Source organism: Camelus bactrianus, chromosome 3 (genome assembly GCF_048773025.1).
Source record: "Camelus bactrianus isolate YW-2024 breed Bactrian camel chromosome 3, ASM4877302v1, whole genome shotgun sequence".
Taxonomy (NCBI): domain Eukaryota; kingdom Metazoa; phylum Chordata; class Mammalia; order Artiodactyla; family Camelidae; genus Camelus; species Camelus bactrianus.
Window position 1 is genome coordinate 1336407 of NC_133541.1, and position 14898 is coordinate 1351304.

Sequence of the window (14898 nt, forward strand, 5' to 3'; positions counted from 1 at the left end):
CTGCACTGACCTCTGAGGACGTGACCTCAGAGAGGAGCCAGGCAGGACCACACAGCAAGTGGCACCTAAACACCTCACACCCAGGAGGGGGCAGTGTTCTGAGACTGGATGAAGGGGCTGCGAGCACAGAGCATGCTCTGCAGGCCTCCTGCCTCTCCTCACCCCCGGGCAAAGGGGACACTGGCAGGGTGCAATGACAGAGGGGAAAGATTTGGCTTTTTCCTCCTGACTGTAGACACATCAGCCTCCCGCTGCAGTGATTTCTGAACTTTGAGGTATTAAAGCACCAGCATTAGTACATCATCTCTGCAACGTCCTGAAATAAAACAGTGACTATTTTTTAAATGAAATAAATGAATTGTTTTTTAAAAAAAACTAGTTTGCATTTTTTAAATTTGTCTTAGTTGATTTACAAAATTCTGTTAGTTTCCAGTGTATAGCATAGTGATTCATTTATTGCATTTTTAAAAGGAGCTTAGCACATACACACACAAACCTATATTTGCACAAAAGATACTTGTAATACACAAAATAACAAACATTAGTATCAGGGGTTGCCTCCAAGAAGGGACGTGGAGGAGGAAAGGCAGGTCTGAATTCCCAATGTAACCCCCTCCAGATAGCTTCAATTAATTAAAAAAAAAATCTTTAAATAATTCATTTAACTAGTCCATTGTACCAAATATATATGTATATATATATATATATATATATATATATATATATATATAGTCTCTTGAAGCCTGAATTAGAAATCACTTCTGTAATATTTTGAAAATTAAAACCAAAAAGTGACATTGCAGAGCATCCTGCAAGTCAAGGGGAACAATCTCTCCTTCTTGGCTCTTAAAAAATTTTTAAAAAGCAAGAAAAAAATCCTCTCCAGAGGATTGTCACAGAACACAAAATCATCCTCCAAATGTTCATGTGCTGCACCCACTGATATCCAGATTACAGTTCAGAATGAAAGTCAGGAAAACCCTCCTGGCAAAGTGACACCGGGGCCAAGCAGAGCCAGGGACATCAGACGACTGCTGACACCAGACTGCACAAATCTGCTACTGCAAATTTCCAACTGCCAGTGCCACAGACACTAGGCATCTTCCACTTTCTCACACAACTGTGTTTAAAGTCTCTTGTTACCTTTGCTAAGTACAGGTATGTCTTCAAAAGTGGTGCTTTAATTAACAGAAGGGTTTTTTTTTCTTTCACTGCTTCCTTCACCTCAAATCAGGTTAGGCCCACAGACAGAGCAGAACTTGCTGCCCTGCTGACCATTGGGATAGCGTGAGTGACCCCATCCTTGCTGTCAATGATGATTCCTGTTAATGTGTGTTCACCAACTTGTCATGATGTCCAGTACACAGCTAAGGCCAGCACTGCCTTCACAAATACCACAGAGACCATCAGCATGGGGACTTTCTCAAGTGTTCCACAAGCATATCTTCAGGTTGGAGCAATAGGCCCTTTCTTTCTTACTGAGTCTGAATGACCTTTCCCTTCCCTACCTTCCATCTTCCTCCCAAATCCAAATTCCAAAGTGGACAACTAACATGTAAATTCTGTGCACTTAATCTGGAGGAGTCAACTTCTCAGTAAGATAAATCAAAGCTTTGCAAAGAAAAGCCAGAGAGAAAGGAATTTTATTGTGGAATCAGGAGGTTTTAATTTCTAATCCACTGGTTCCCAGTGTGGGTCCACAGATGGATTGCAATAAGACTACTTGTGGGGACTTTAGAAAGACAAAATACTGGGCCTGGCACCCAGAAATTCTCATCTGGCAGAACCAGGATAGTGGTTCTCAACCAGGTGCAATTTTGCCCCCAAGGAGCACCTGGCAATATCTGGTGACATTTCTCGCTGTCACACTTGAGGGAGGGGAGGCTGGTGGTGGTGCTTCCCCTGGTGGGTCAAGACCAGAGATGCTGCTAGACATCCCACAACACACAGCTCAGTACCCTCCACTCCCCTGAGGACTGCCCGATCCAAAATTTTGAGGCTGGAAACCCGTGGTCTGATATAAATTCTGAGAATGTGTATTTTGGAAAAAACACTTTTGAGGAGACCTTGCTGCATAGATAACTTTGAGAACCACTGGGCCAGTGTTTCCTGAAGTGTCTCCTAGTCCATGGAACAGAAACAGCTTAGGGGTTGGGGAATATTTCTGGTTAAATTTGGAAGTGGTGGAATAAACAGAGTTTTCTAATGTAGGCATTTTCAGAGTCTTTAAGACATCACTGTCTACTGAGAATCACCACACAGAGGACACAGCATGTGGAATCTTCCAAGTTAATCATCTATGCAACTCCTCCTCTTTTTTCCTACAAGGGAATAGAATATGCAGGAAGCATTTTGGAAAACAATTTTATCATTTATTCCCCCAAATTTCAGTCAATTCCCTTATATAGAGGCAGATACATTACACCTAAAAACAAAACCCCCTATGAAGAACAAGCAGCTTCAGGGGAAGTTCTGCAAACTCATGGAACCACAGGAGCTCAGATCCACAAAGGGAAACCCTTGAAAGACATTTATTTTGTTTCATTTTGTTTTGTTTTAACAGATTCTATAGTATATTTTCTTTTTTAAGATCAGAAGTAAAAAAAGCCAAAGAACCACACCTACATCTTGATCTTGTCTTCCTGAAGATACTTTAGATTTTAATGAATGTAAACAGACAAAAGCTGGACAAACTCTACACCAGCAGTAAAAACATAAATCACAGAAATTGCTCTGTACAGTGTTTGAGCTCGGACCTGAATGGGATGAGTTCATGCGCACTTGAGTGCATGGGAAAGGAAACCACACCACACAATCTTACAGAGGCCTCTAGAATCACCATTTCTTCCACATTAGACAACTAAGGTCACTTGGGAATCATGAAAGTCACTTGTCCTTACCTGAACTGCAAAGTAGAGTCCTGGTACATTAAATAATTTGAACATAATTTCTGCAAGATATTCTCTATTTTCTGGTGTATTCAGAGGAGGTTCTGTCTGTAAGGAAATATTCACTATATTTAGTGTTCACCCAAATTTCATGTAATTACATCAGAACGGCAATAAGTTAATCTAAAAGCATGTTCATTAAGATGCTGTACAACTCCTTAATTTGACAGACAGAGTACACCCAGAGTGATTGATTAAACACATTTTGGCTGTGAGGTTTAAAATCTTTGAGAGAGCAAAGCCTCTCTAAACACTTCTGCTCTTACTAATCCACCCCAAAACAAGAACAAGCTACAGAAAAGGAAACTCCACCTCGGATAACAGAACACCCAAACACCGTGAATCTGAAGAGACGTGCACTGAGCTGCCAAGGGCAATAACAGCCCCACTGAGACCAGATGAGTGAGGACATGGAAAGAGAACACCAGTGACTTCAGATACCAGGCAATATCCAGTTCTCCAGAGAAGAGCAATAGCAGAGAGCCCTTGCTTGGATTCAGAGTAGTCTGAGCAGCACAGCTGCAGGAGCCTCGCTCCCCAGGCCCCTCCCCTCAGAGCACAGGCGGCAAGGTGAGAAGTTACACCTCCACCATCTGCTGTGAGAAAGACAAGCCTGGGACAGAAGCTGCTTCAGCCAGACACTGCCCACCACCCAGCCTAAACCCAACACACAGCCAGTTCAGAAAGATCTCCCCTCACTCAAAGATGAGGAAAGAACACAAGAAGACTAGCCAAACATCAAATAAAAACACTCATAGAAAAAGAGAGGGGAGAGAGAAAAATAGGAAAAAACAAATGGCAGATAAAAAACATGTACCCAGAAAAATATAAAAATAAAGCAGATGAAAATCATGACATAGATATCTGAGTTTTTTAAAATGTCTATTTAAAATAATAACTATTATCTAATAGGAGGAAATTAACAGGATTACATAAAGATAAAAATAAGTAAACCTGCTTTTTGTCATTCAGCAATATGTTGAACATTTTTCCATGTTAATAAATATGGATTTACATCACATATTTAAGCTAGGGAAAAAAAGAGAGAGAAAAGGAGAAAATAAAAAACAAAGAAAGGAAAAAAAATCTAGGCCTTTTGGCAAAAAAATAAATAAATAAAAATCCACATTACCCTTTGTTATATACTGAGCTGTGTGTCCCAAAACTCTTATGCTGAAGCTGCAACCCTCAGGTGACTGTGTTTGGAGATGAAGCCCCTAGAGGGGTAATCCAGGATCAGTGAGGTCACAGGACAGCACTAACATCTCTGCAGGATAAGGCAGAGGGATCAGGGAGCTCTCTCTCACTCACACACAGAGGAAGAGCCACACAAGGACCTGGTGAGAAGGAGGCCATCTACAAGCCAGGAAGAGAGATCTCACCATAAACCAACCATGATGGCACCTTGATCTCAGACCTAAAGCCCCCAGAGCTGTGAGAAAACAACTGTCTGTTGTTGAAGCCACTCAGCCTATGGTGTTTTGTTAGGCTTATTGAGTAGAGCAACATACTCTTAAAGCAGGAAAAGGGTAGCCTGTCTTGGCCATTGGCACAGCTGCATGCAGGACACTGGGACACACAGGGCCACATTTACAGAGTTTTCTGGCAGGAAAATATGACCCCAGAATTCTATATCTGGCCACACTGCCAATCAAGTCTGTTGCAAAAACAAAATATCTTTAAACATACAACAACTTGAGAGAATTTGGTTTCTATGAACCCTTCATGAATTAACCATCAGACAATAAGCTTTAGCCAAATAATAAGAATGCATAAAGTACAGCCAAAGACTTACAGTGAGCAAGTAGTCCATTTAAGATGTAGGGATAAATGCTTTTCTTTTCTGGGAGAATCTATAGCTATAGAACAGAATGTAAATATTATAAATTAAAACAACAGGAGTAGTATCAAGTTGACAGGCACAGATGGAAAGGAGGAAAATATAAAGACACTGATGCCCTTGTGTCATGGAATCAAAAGATATTGTTTTCTTGGTAGAGCAACAGAGACACCACTAAACATAAAGTCACAAACATAAATATCAGAGTAAGTACACTAACATAAACAATCAAAAGCAGGTGATAGAAGAAAGGAGGAGGAGGTAAGAAATGTGGCCATGTACCAATGTGGTCACTAAGCACAGTTGGAAGTAATCATCCCTAAACAAATACAGGTAAATATCTTATACAAAAGTACAGTTATGTTAAAATATGTTTTACCAATTATCAGAACGAATATGCACCCAATAGAAACCAAAGAGAAAGCCAAGCCTGAGTTTTAAAATATCCACACATAAATAAAACACACTAAAACCAGAAAGCACAGCACCAGAAAAGCAGCTGTGACCACACACACCTGCCACACAGCCCAGGCCATTTCAGCACGGGCAACGGGAGAGCTCCAACTCCAATCAGCCCAGCTACACCCCACCTTCGATTTTACCAAGTTTGGAAAGTGATTTCCTCTCTCCATGCATAATTAGCACTGACTTCACAGGAGTCTAAACAAAGTGCTCATGGCAGCACCTGGCATGGGGAATGTACTCAGTGAAAGTGCATTATTATCACTAAAATCATCAGCATGTACCAGTGAGAAACTCACCTACTGAAGAGAAAGTCTCTGAACAAAGACTATGAGACAAAATCAAATTCCATTGTCAAGCCAAGGGACATCTAAAACAAGGTGCCTCAGAGAGGTGCACAGTTGTCACAGCTTCCAAGATCAGAAACAACATAACTGCACATAACAAGGAACTGATTACACAGATTAGGTCACATCCATAAAATGTAACACTTTGCAGCAATTAAAAAGGATGGGCAGTGTGTCTGCAGATATGAAACAATATCTACTATAAATTTGCTACATGAAAATAGGCCTCTCCATACATACACATTCTTAAATATACTTCTGTATCTACAACATTTTTTTTAAAAAGCAAGGTGTATGAGGGAGAGAAATGAGGAGCTGTTTATGGGCACAAAGTTTTATCTTGCAAGATGGAAAAGTTCTAGAGTTCTGTTACACCACAATATCAATGTAGGTAACGTTACCAAATGATATATTTAAAACTGTGTTTAGTGGGTAAATTTCATATATTTCAAATTATAATTTCTAAAATTTTTAAAGTAAAAATCAAAATGTACCATAGTATGTCAATTTTGTTACCATTTTATGAAGCAAGTTTATGTATAATCCATGTGCCTGCACATAATTATTGCTGGTTAAGCACCAGTAAAGTTGGTTTCCTCCAGGAAGGGGATCTGGAAGGCAACACAGAAGTGGGAAGGAGACACTCTTGCACTGGAAATCCTACTGCAGCTTTTGAATTCTGTGCTGTGTGTATGCTAACTCTTCAAGCAAATAATCAAATCTGGCTATCAACTAGCTGGGGGCTTTAGTTTATACTCCTGTCTGATACAAAGCTCAAACATCATGCCCCAAGTAAGTTTTAATTACTCTGATTAGAATCAATACACTCCCTGAATGGGAGAGAGAAAGCAATCTTAAGACATAGACAAGAAATAATAAAGTCATCAAAAGCAGATTGTAAGTAAGTGATCTAAACATTATTCAACAACACATTACTTATTTTAATGTGCCTACCTCAAGGGGCTGAGATCAAATTAGTTAATACCTTAATGTTCCCAGTACACATTTAGCACTGTGTTAGTGATTACTATATCAGATTTTTTTTTTAGTTTTCTTTCATTTAAAGCACATGAAGAATAGCTGTGGATTCCAATATTTAGGTTACAATATATCTCCTTATGGCACCTCCTATCAACCTGAAAAACAGGCGTAATAACTACCTACCCCACAATTGTCTGTGGGATTAAATAAGTGAGTTAATTCATGCAAATGCTTGGTGGGGAGAGGGCTGGGCCTTTAGCAAGTGCTGAATATATCAACAATCAACTGTAATATCAAGAATATATCTCAGGCCAGAAGAAATTGAATGAATTAACTCCAGAGACCTAGAGTCTTCTCTTACCTTGAAGAGGAATCCAAGCACCTTAATAAGTTAATTTTATAAACATAACATTTAAACTGATTAGAGGGGGGAATAGGATGAAGAGAGGAAGGCTAGAAAGGTATGCAAAGTGGGAGCATAGTCATGCAATGTTTCCTTCCTGCCTGGTTTAAAAAAAAATGTGAGCCTATAGAAGGCATTCCAACAAGAAGTAGATTAACCCTGGCTCTGGATTCTCCCTGGGTTTAATTTCAGTGTCAAGTGATGTTCCAAATAAATCCCAGATGAATGAAAAATATATATAAACATCAAAGGAAAGTAGGTTTACTTACATAAAAATTTACAATTATAGATGTTCAAAAACATAACTTACAAAAAAATCAAGTGAGAAAAAGTATCTGCTTATGACAAAAAATTCTTATCTGTTATATGAAAGAGTTCACACCATAAACAGATTGTGGCCATACATACAACAGAATATTATTCAGCCCTAAAAAAGGAAGGAAATTCTGACAAATGCTACAATGTGGCTGAACCCTGAAGACCTTATACCAAGTGAAATAAGCCAGTCATGAAAGGACTAATACTGGATGTTTCCACTTATATGAGGAACCAGAATAGTTACAGTCATAGAGACAGAGGGGGGATGGTGGGGGCTAGGGCTGGGAGAGGGGGAAAGAGAGTTATTCTTTAATGTGGACAGAGTTTCAGTTTGGAAGATGAAGAAGTTCCTGAGATGGATGGTGGTGATGGTTGCACAACAATGTCAATGTACACAACTCACCAAACTGTACATTCAGAAATGGTTAAAATGATAAATTTTATGGTATGTGCATTTTATCACAAAAGAAAAATTTAAGTAGAATAAAGTTCAAAGAAATCATAGCAACAATAAAAGCAATAAAACACTGATATGTACAAAACCCAGGACATGAATAGGCAATTCACAAAGGAGAAAATACAACTAATAAATACATGAAAAACTGCTTAAGATCAAAGGTATTCAAACTGCAAATTAAAAAGTCAAATAATCAAAAATGATATTAATCAATCCTAAGAGTTCAAATAATGTGGCTTCTTGTACATTGAAGATTTCAGTGTGAAATTGTATACCAGAGATTCAAAATTATTAACACATCTGGACCTCCAAATTATATATATATATAACTTTTATATTCTTAATATAAAAATTCTCTAAATATAGAAAAAATGTGCAAAGATTACTTTATGTTATGTCTTACAAAACCAAGAAACTGGAAACAAAAGTAAACATCTAAAAATAGTGGGGCTGCTAAACAGACAGGAAACAACCACTGGATACATGATTGCATGACCATTAAAGCGAGGATTATGAAAACCGTGCAAGAAAATGGGGGAGAGGGATGGAGGACACAATATTGAATGCAAATCATATAAAAACATGAGTGAAAAGATTAAGTATATCTATACTAAATGTTAATATTTATGATAATGAGATAGGAGTGTGAAAAGCCCCACAAGCATCTTCCAAATTTTCTAAATCGCACTTATAGTTGTATAATAAGAAAAAAAAGTTCATTACAAGAGTTGTGAAACCCTGAGTTACAGCCTGTGTGCGAAGGCCACAGAGACTCCCAATACAACTTCCTGGTTTATTTCTCCACAGGCGGAGAAGCTAACAGAAGAAAGACTTCACCCCAGGGCAGAAGCCACAGCACATCCTGGTGTGGCTTTTCCCTAGCCTGTTGGCTCTGTAACGTGGAAAACACTTTCCATATCCAACCACAGTTGTGAAGACAGCTGAATTCTTGATCTGCCACTGTCTTCATACCTGTAGTCACATCATTCTGGCAGGCACTGCAATTTCCCTACCCAGTATCTATTCTGCCTTCTGCCTTAATGACAGACCACTGATCAATCACAGGCCCAGAAAACAGCATTTCCCAGACTTCCTGGTGTACAGGGATGGCTAAGTAAGTTCTGGCCAATAAGAAGCAAAAGTTATTGGATGTGTCTTCTGGGAAAGCTCCTTACAAGGTTGAAGGTAGACTCATGTAGTAGGCCCACTTCTGCTCTTAACCCCTTCTTTCCTGGAATATGGAGGTGATGACTGGAGCTGCAGCAGCTAACTTGTGATCTAAGGCAATCTTAGAATGGAAGCCATATGCTAAATATACTAGAGCACACAGATCCCTAATGACACCAGAAACCTGACCTACCAGCACTGCCCTCCCTGCTACAAATGACTTTAAGAAAAATAAAACCTTTAACTTGCTTAAATCACTGATTTTTACACTTTAGTACTTGCTGCCAAACAATTCACCATCTGTGAAGAACTAACATTAAAATCTATACACTTCCATTAAGAGAAAGTTTACAATAAAATTAGGTTCTCCTGGTTCCTGAATCAAATTCAGCATTATTAAAGACACATTCTTCTGGGTTCTCAGAACCATAATCATAAATCTATGTTTTCCTCAATCCTCCTTTTCTCCTATGTTTACCACCAGTAATTGTTCCTTTAGAGGACTAATTTAAATAAAACCTTCCAAAAACCATTATTTATACATAACGAGATCTAAATTGGAGATATCAAGTTTTTCTTATTTTTAAATACTGAAGTATATGATTAATACTTCACATGAATATAAGTTACATAAGCATTTCATTCATAATAATGGTAAAATATCATCAAATATTAATTCAAAAATGAATAATTAGTCAGTAATATAAAAATCAATCCATATTTCTGGATAAAGAAAGCAAGCTGAACACATGCAACTAATATTGCTCCAGTCCCAAACCTCTCCATAACTGCAGTAAAGAAATATTTTTAAAAGCATAAATCCTCAAGGAAGGGCAAGTAGGAGTGGAGATGACAATATACTGAAAATGGGAAGAACACGGGCCAGCAGTAACAGACTCAGCAGTGCCAAGGATGTCCAGCTCCACACCGGCCAGTGCTAGTGTACAGGACAGAGCAGGTCTGAGCCACCCTCATGAACCAGGAAGGGAGTTACTGCGGTAAGCCAGGACAAGCCACATGTCATGGTGAATATTATGTGTCAGCTTGACTGGGCTAAGGGGTACCCCGAGAGCTGGTAAACCATTCTTTCTGGGGTGTGTCTGAGAGGGTGTCTCTGGAAGAGCTTAGCATGCAGCAGACTGAGTTTGGAGACCTGCCCTTGCCAATGTGGGTGGGCAGCACACAGGCTACTGAGGACTTGATTGGAACAAAAGGATAAAGGAAGGGTGACCCTCCATCCCTGAGCTGGGACACACATCTTTCCTGCTCTCAAGTGGATGGCAGAGCTCCTGGTTCCCAGCATCCTTGGGCAGCACTGCTGCTTGCTCTTTCTCCCCTGATTCATATTCAAAAAGGTTTGCAAATCTCCTCTACAGTTACAATTCAATTTCCCTTCAAGAGCACTGCAGTTCTTTAGAATATATGATTCTGTCTTGAACTCTGGGAAATTCAGTATTAGAGAAAAGAGTGTGGTTCCCATTTGCTATCTGTTTAGTCCACGTGACCAACATGAGTTGAGTCTCTGAAACTTCTTGAAAAACATGAGCCGTACTGAGCTCATTCCCAACATGGATGTGCAGATGTCTGTCATGGCAGTCAGAAGGGACAATTTCATAGGCTACTGAGGGAACTTTAATTTAAAACTTTTAGACTCTTTTACACCAAGAAGCCATTAGCTGATGTAGTGGTTCAGTAAATGTCTTCAATGAATTTCTGGACATGGCCACAAATCCCTGTACCTGCTTCACTCCCCTTCAATTATCCCAGTAACTGATGAGGAAGGACATAAGCCTGAGATAAAACCACCCTTCTCATAACTTCCTCTGTCACATCATGCAGCAAACACACCTGCTAACTTCAAAGTACAATAAATGTAACACAATATTTTCTTATGTTTAATGTAATAAACAATTATTTTTGAAAATTCTCTTCAGATACTCATTTTTGGCAAAGGACTTAAGCTTTTCCATATTCATACCAAGCACCTCCAGTTCGTTCCCAGCAATTGGTTTTATTGTACTGCGGTGTATATGCCAGCTAGAGCAGAAAAATTCCTGGTAGGAAAAATTTCCTGTGGGCTGTGTCCTGGTGATTGCATTTGCTCCACAGGCCTAAGACTCAGACTCCCTCTGAGCAGAGCAGGATGGGGCAGGCAGGGAGAGGAAGCTGGGCCCCAGGCCCATGCCTGGAGTCCTACCAACAGGTAGTTATGTGACGTACGAGAGAAGGGAACATGCCAAGCATGGCAGGTTGGAGTCTGTAATTTGTTTTGGCTGTAAAGACAAAGCCACTCAGACATACTGTCAGTTTCCTGGCTCCATGTATTTTACATAAACCATCGTAGATACACAGGAGAGAAAATACACAGTGGCCTGTAAAACACAGTACTTGGATGTGGCAATTCCTAGTTGTGAAGATACAGCCAGGAAAAAGCTTAGAGCACTTTCAAGGACTTGATTTAATAGACACAAAATATATAGATTCCACTAACTACCATAACAGCCTTGTACTTAACATATTTTAAGCCAGATAATTCTAAAGAATATTCCATATTTAACATTAGGAAGAATTATATAATTGGATCAGGGACCATTTGACAATGCACTAGCATGGAAAAAATGCAAAGCTAAATTATGTAAGTTTTAATGTGCAGCTTATGTTACATGCAATTGCTCTCCTTAAAGTAAGTGTTTTATACATGTAATTAATTTTAACTTAAAAAGAACATAAAACAATGAAAACAGGCTCCACAACCAAGAGACACTTCTCTTCATTTCTCTGTATTGTTTTATTTCATCTGAACAAGATCAATTACATCCACAATATCAGGGCCCGTAACTCAGCTCAGTGTTAGAGTGAGATTTAACCTTGGCAAAACAGCACCTTGACTCAGCTCCCTCTGCTGTAAGAAGCAAAGGTCAGAGCCATCCAGTTATTTCAGGAGGACACCTAACTACACAGGTGGTTTCCTACTCAAACCCATTCCTCCCTCCTCATTCCTTGCTGCTGGAGGCCGGTTTAGGTACTTACCTCTTGGGGCCAGGTGATGAGATGTGGTCCCCTCACCAGCAACAGGAGAGAATCTTGACTCATCAAAATGTACCAAAGTAATTTTGTTCCCCTCTAGGGCCCACACTGGGCACGGACAGACAGGGCAAATCTGCTAGGAAGGTTTCTGAGGAAGAGAGTCTTAATTCTAAAACTCTGAAAGTAAATACACCAAGAGTCAGTACAGGAACTCGGGCAGCCACCCTGGGGCCTGAGGGGAACCAGCACAAGAGGCCAAACAAGTGAATTAGGCTGGGTTCTCACCTCCATCTCTCAGCTGCTCAAGTAACCAGCCCTGAGTGTCCTGACCCTGGCATCCTGTTTTGTGGGATAATAAGCCCTCTTTGGTTTTGGACATTTTGGTTGAACCTTCTGTTATTTGCCCAAAAAGCACTCCAACTCATACAAAGAGCTTTAGCAGGAATTAAAAACTCCCCAGAGAAGAATATCCTGGGTTTAAAATCTAAGCAACCCAGAATCCACAGGGCTCTTCTCTCAGTCCCAGTTACTCAGCATCAAAAAGTGATGGCCCTCAGGTTCAGCTCAGGGAAAATTAAAAATAACTTGTTCCATGAACCTCTCCATTAGATCTCAGTCTTCAATTATTCCATGTCTTATTGGCCACTAAAGGAAGAGAAAACAAACTATGTCAATCTTCAGTCCATGTCAGTAAAAGCAACAGTTTTAATAGCACTGGCCCAGAAGAGACTGAGTTATTAGAGAAAACAGGTCCTTTGCACTGGGTGAATGTTAATTTATGTAAAGAAATAACAGACACTTTACCAGAAATATTAAGTTATATTATCATTTATATTCTACTTCACATCTCTAAGTACAAAGTATCATCTTAACAGTGGAGTAACAGATGGAAAAGTACAGCTAATCTGCCATACCATTCCATTTGGAGTTTGGAGGTTTTCAGAACAAATACCTAGTTAAACAATTTTAGTGCTTCTTTTTAATTAATCAATCTACAGCTCTTCTACATCTGACAGGTTAGTGAGTCAACCTGCAATTTTCCACAGAAGCAGGTCTTGCTCTCACATGAAGCCCAGCATTCCCAGAGTCAATCCTGCATTCCGGGGTTTTGTAAATTCACTTGATTCCCCACATGAAAAATACCTTGTTCAACTAACACAACACTGTAAATCAACTATACTTCAATTTTGAAAAATACCCCATACAAAACCAACAACAACAAAACCTCTTTTCCAACACAAGAATAAAATACACAGCTCACAAGTACAATTGCTATGAAATCTACCATTTTCCATGATTCATCCTCCTGCTCTGTTCTTGGTGATACACTTACAGAAGCAAATCCCGGTGGGGAGTTTACCTTTGTGGCATACGTGGGTTTATCTATGGCTTCATCCCCTATGAAAAAGTCCAGGTCATCAACTCCCCTCAGCACCCTCCTTTGGGCTTGGTCAACCACCTTTGCTGACTCTCTGATGGCAATACCTTTGGGAGAACAGCACAAAGATTTCTGTCAGCATCCATACTCATTTCAAGGATCAAGGAAGCATAATATAACCCTGTGTATGTACAAGTAAATTTTCAATGCCAGGGTCTTATTAGGAGTTGAGTGTGTTCACAGAAAAGACGCTATCACAGAGCACATAAAGTAATACAGAAACCTTTCTTATGTTCTGGTATTATTTTTAGTGCGGCACAAAGGAGCCTAGCTGGTCTGCTTTTAATACTGACAAAAGATGAATTACTAAATTTTTCAGTTTCATCTGAAAAAACATCCCTCATGATAGTGAAGTGAAAAGCACATATCAATCGGTTCCAAATTTTAGAATACAATGTAGAAGGACACAAAATTAAAAATATAATGTGAAAGAAGAAAATAAACTGAAAAATGCTCATACACTCTCAAGTCATTTTAATAAAACTGTGTCAAAAAAAATAAAAATATATTTTTATTCTTGTTACAAAATCACTAAAAGAAAAAACTGAGGTTGCTGACTAAGATCTGACAAGAAAAATTCAATAATCAAACAACTGTATTATGTAAAAATATTAATGGCTTTATGATATATTATTTTAATAACAGTTTAACCACGATATTTAGGAATATACTTATAGTTAATAATCATATGAAACTTCACTGTAGAATTTAACATCTAATGAAATGTGGAAAGCTTCATGAAGATTCAATTTTCCAGTTAAATTCCTAACCCCTGGTCACACTTTGCTTTCCCATAAACTCATCTTCATCAAATTTATTCCAAAACAAATGAGTAAACATATACAACCATTTTTAAAAGTAGAGTATTTGTAGTTCCCAATTTATTAGAAATGAAGAATAACAGCAAAGCTAAGGGAGTGAATTTTAACCCTTGCCCTCAGAAAGGCATCTTGAAATAATAGCTTGAAAAGGTAGGAAAAAAAAAAGAGGTACAGGACAGAAATCACTTTGCTCACCTCCTCTTCTGACTCCATCTCACTGCCGCACTTGGTCCAGAAGCTTTCAACTTACAGAAGGTGACACAAATCCAAAGCGCAGGATTTCTGCAGGACTAAGGCAGCAGGCGTGACGTGGACGTGCTGGGGGCGGAGCCCAGAGGAAGCATCCGGGGCAGAAGCAGCGGTCGTGCCAGGACCACGAGGCCGAGAGTGGGGCTGGGGAGGTCTGGAGGGCCGGGACGAACTGCGGCAACTGCAGCCACAAACACACCCGTCCCCGAACACAGACCCCGCCACGGGCGGCGCACTGACGGGCAACGCGCAGCCACCTGTGCACACGCAGCACGTCAGAGGGCCCTGGTGGGACGGCCCGCAGCCGACACCAAACGCCTCGCGCGGCCGCGGCGCTGCTGCCGGGCCGGCGGGAGCCCCTGCAGCCGTCTCCCCGCACCTCGCGCCCCGCTCCGCCCTGGGAGGCGGCGGCAGCGGCGGGAACCGGGGCGAGCGGGCGG

General features: G+C 40.0%; 1 long non-coding RNA gene across 1 annotated transcript; it reads right to left on the reverse strand.

Annotated features, from left to right (window-relative positions):
• Positions 1-1307: 1307 nt before the first annotated feature.
• LOC141575195 (uncharacterized) lies at positions 1308-14664 on the reverse strand. Its single transcript, XR_012502578.1, has 5 exons — positions 14405-14664; positions 13311-13435; positions 11954-12595; positions 2901-2996; positions 1308-2321 (listed from the first exon to the last, which is right to left on the reverse strand). It is a non-coding gene; the product is annotated as an uncharacterized LOC141575195 (long non-coding RNA).
• Between the last annotated feature and the right edge of the window lie 234 nt (positions 14665-14898).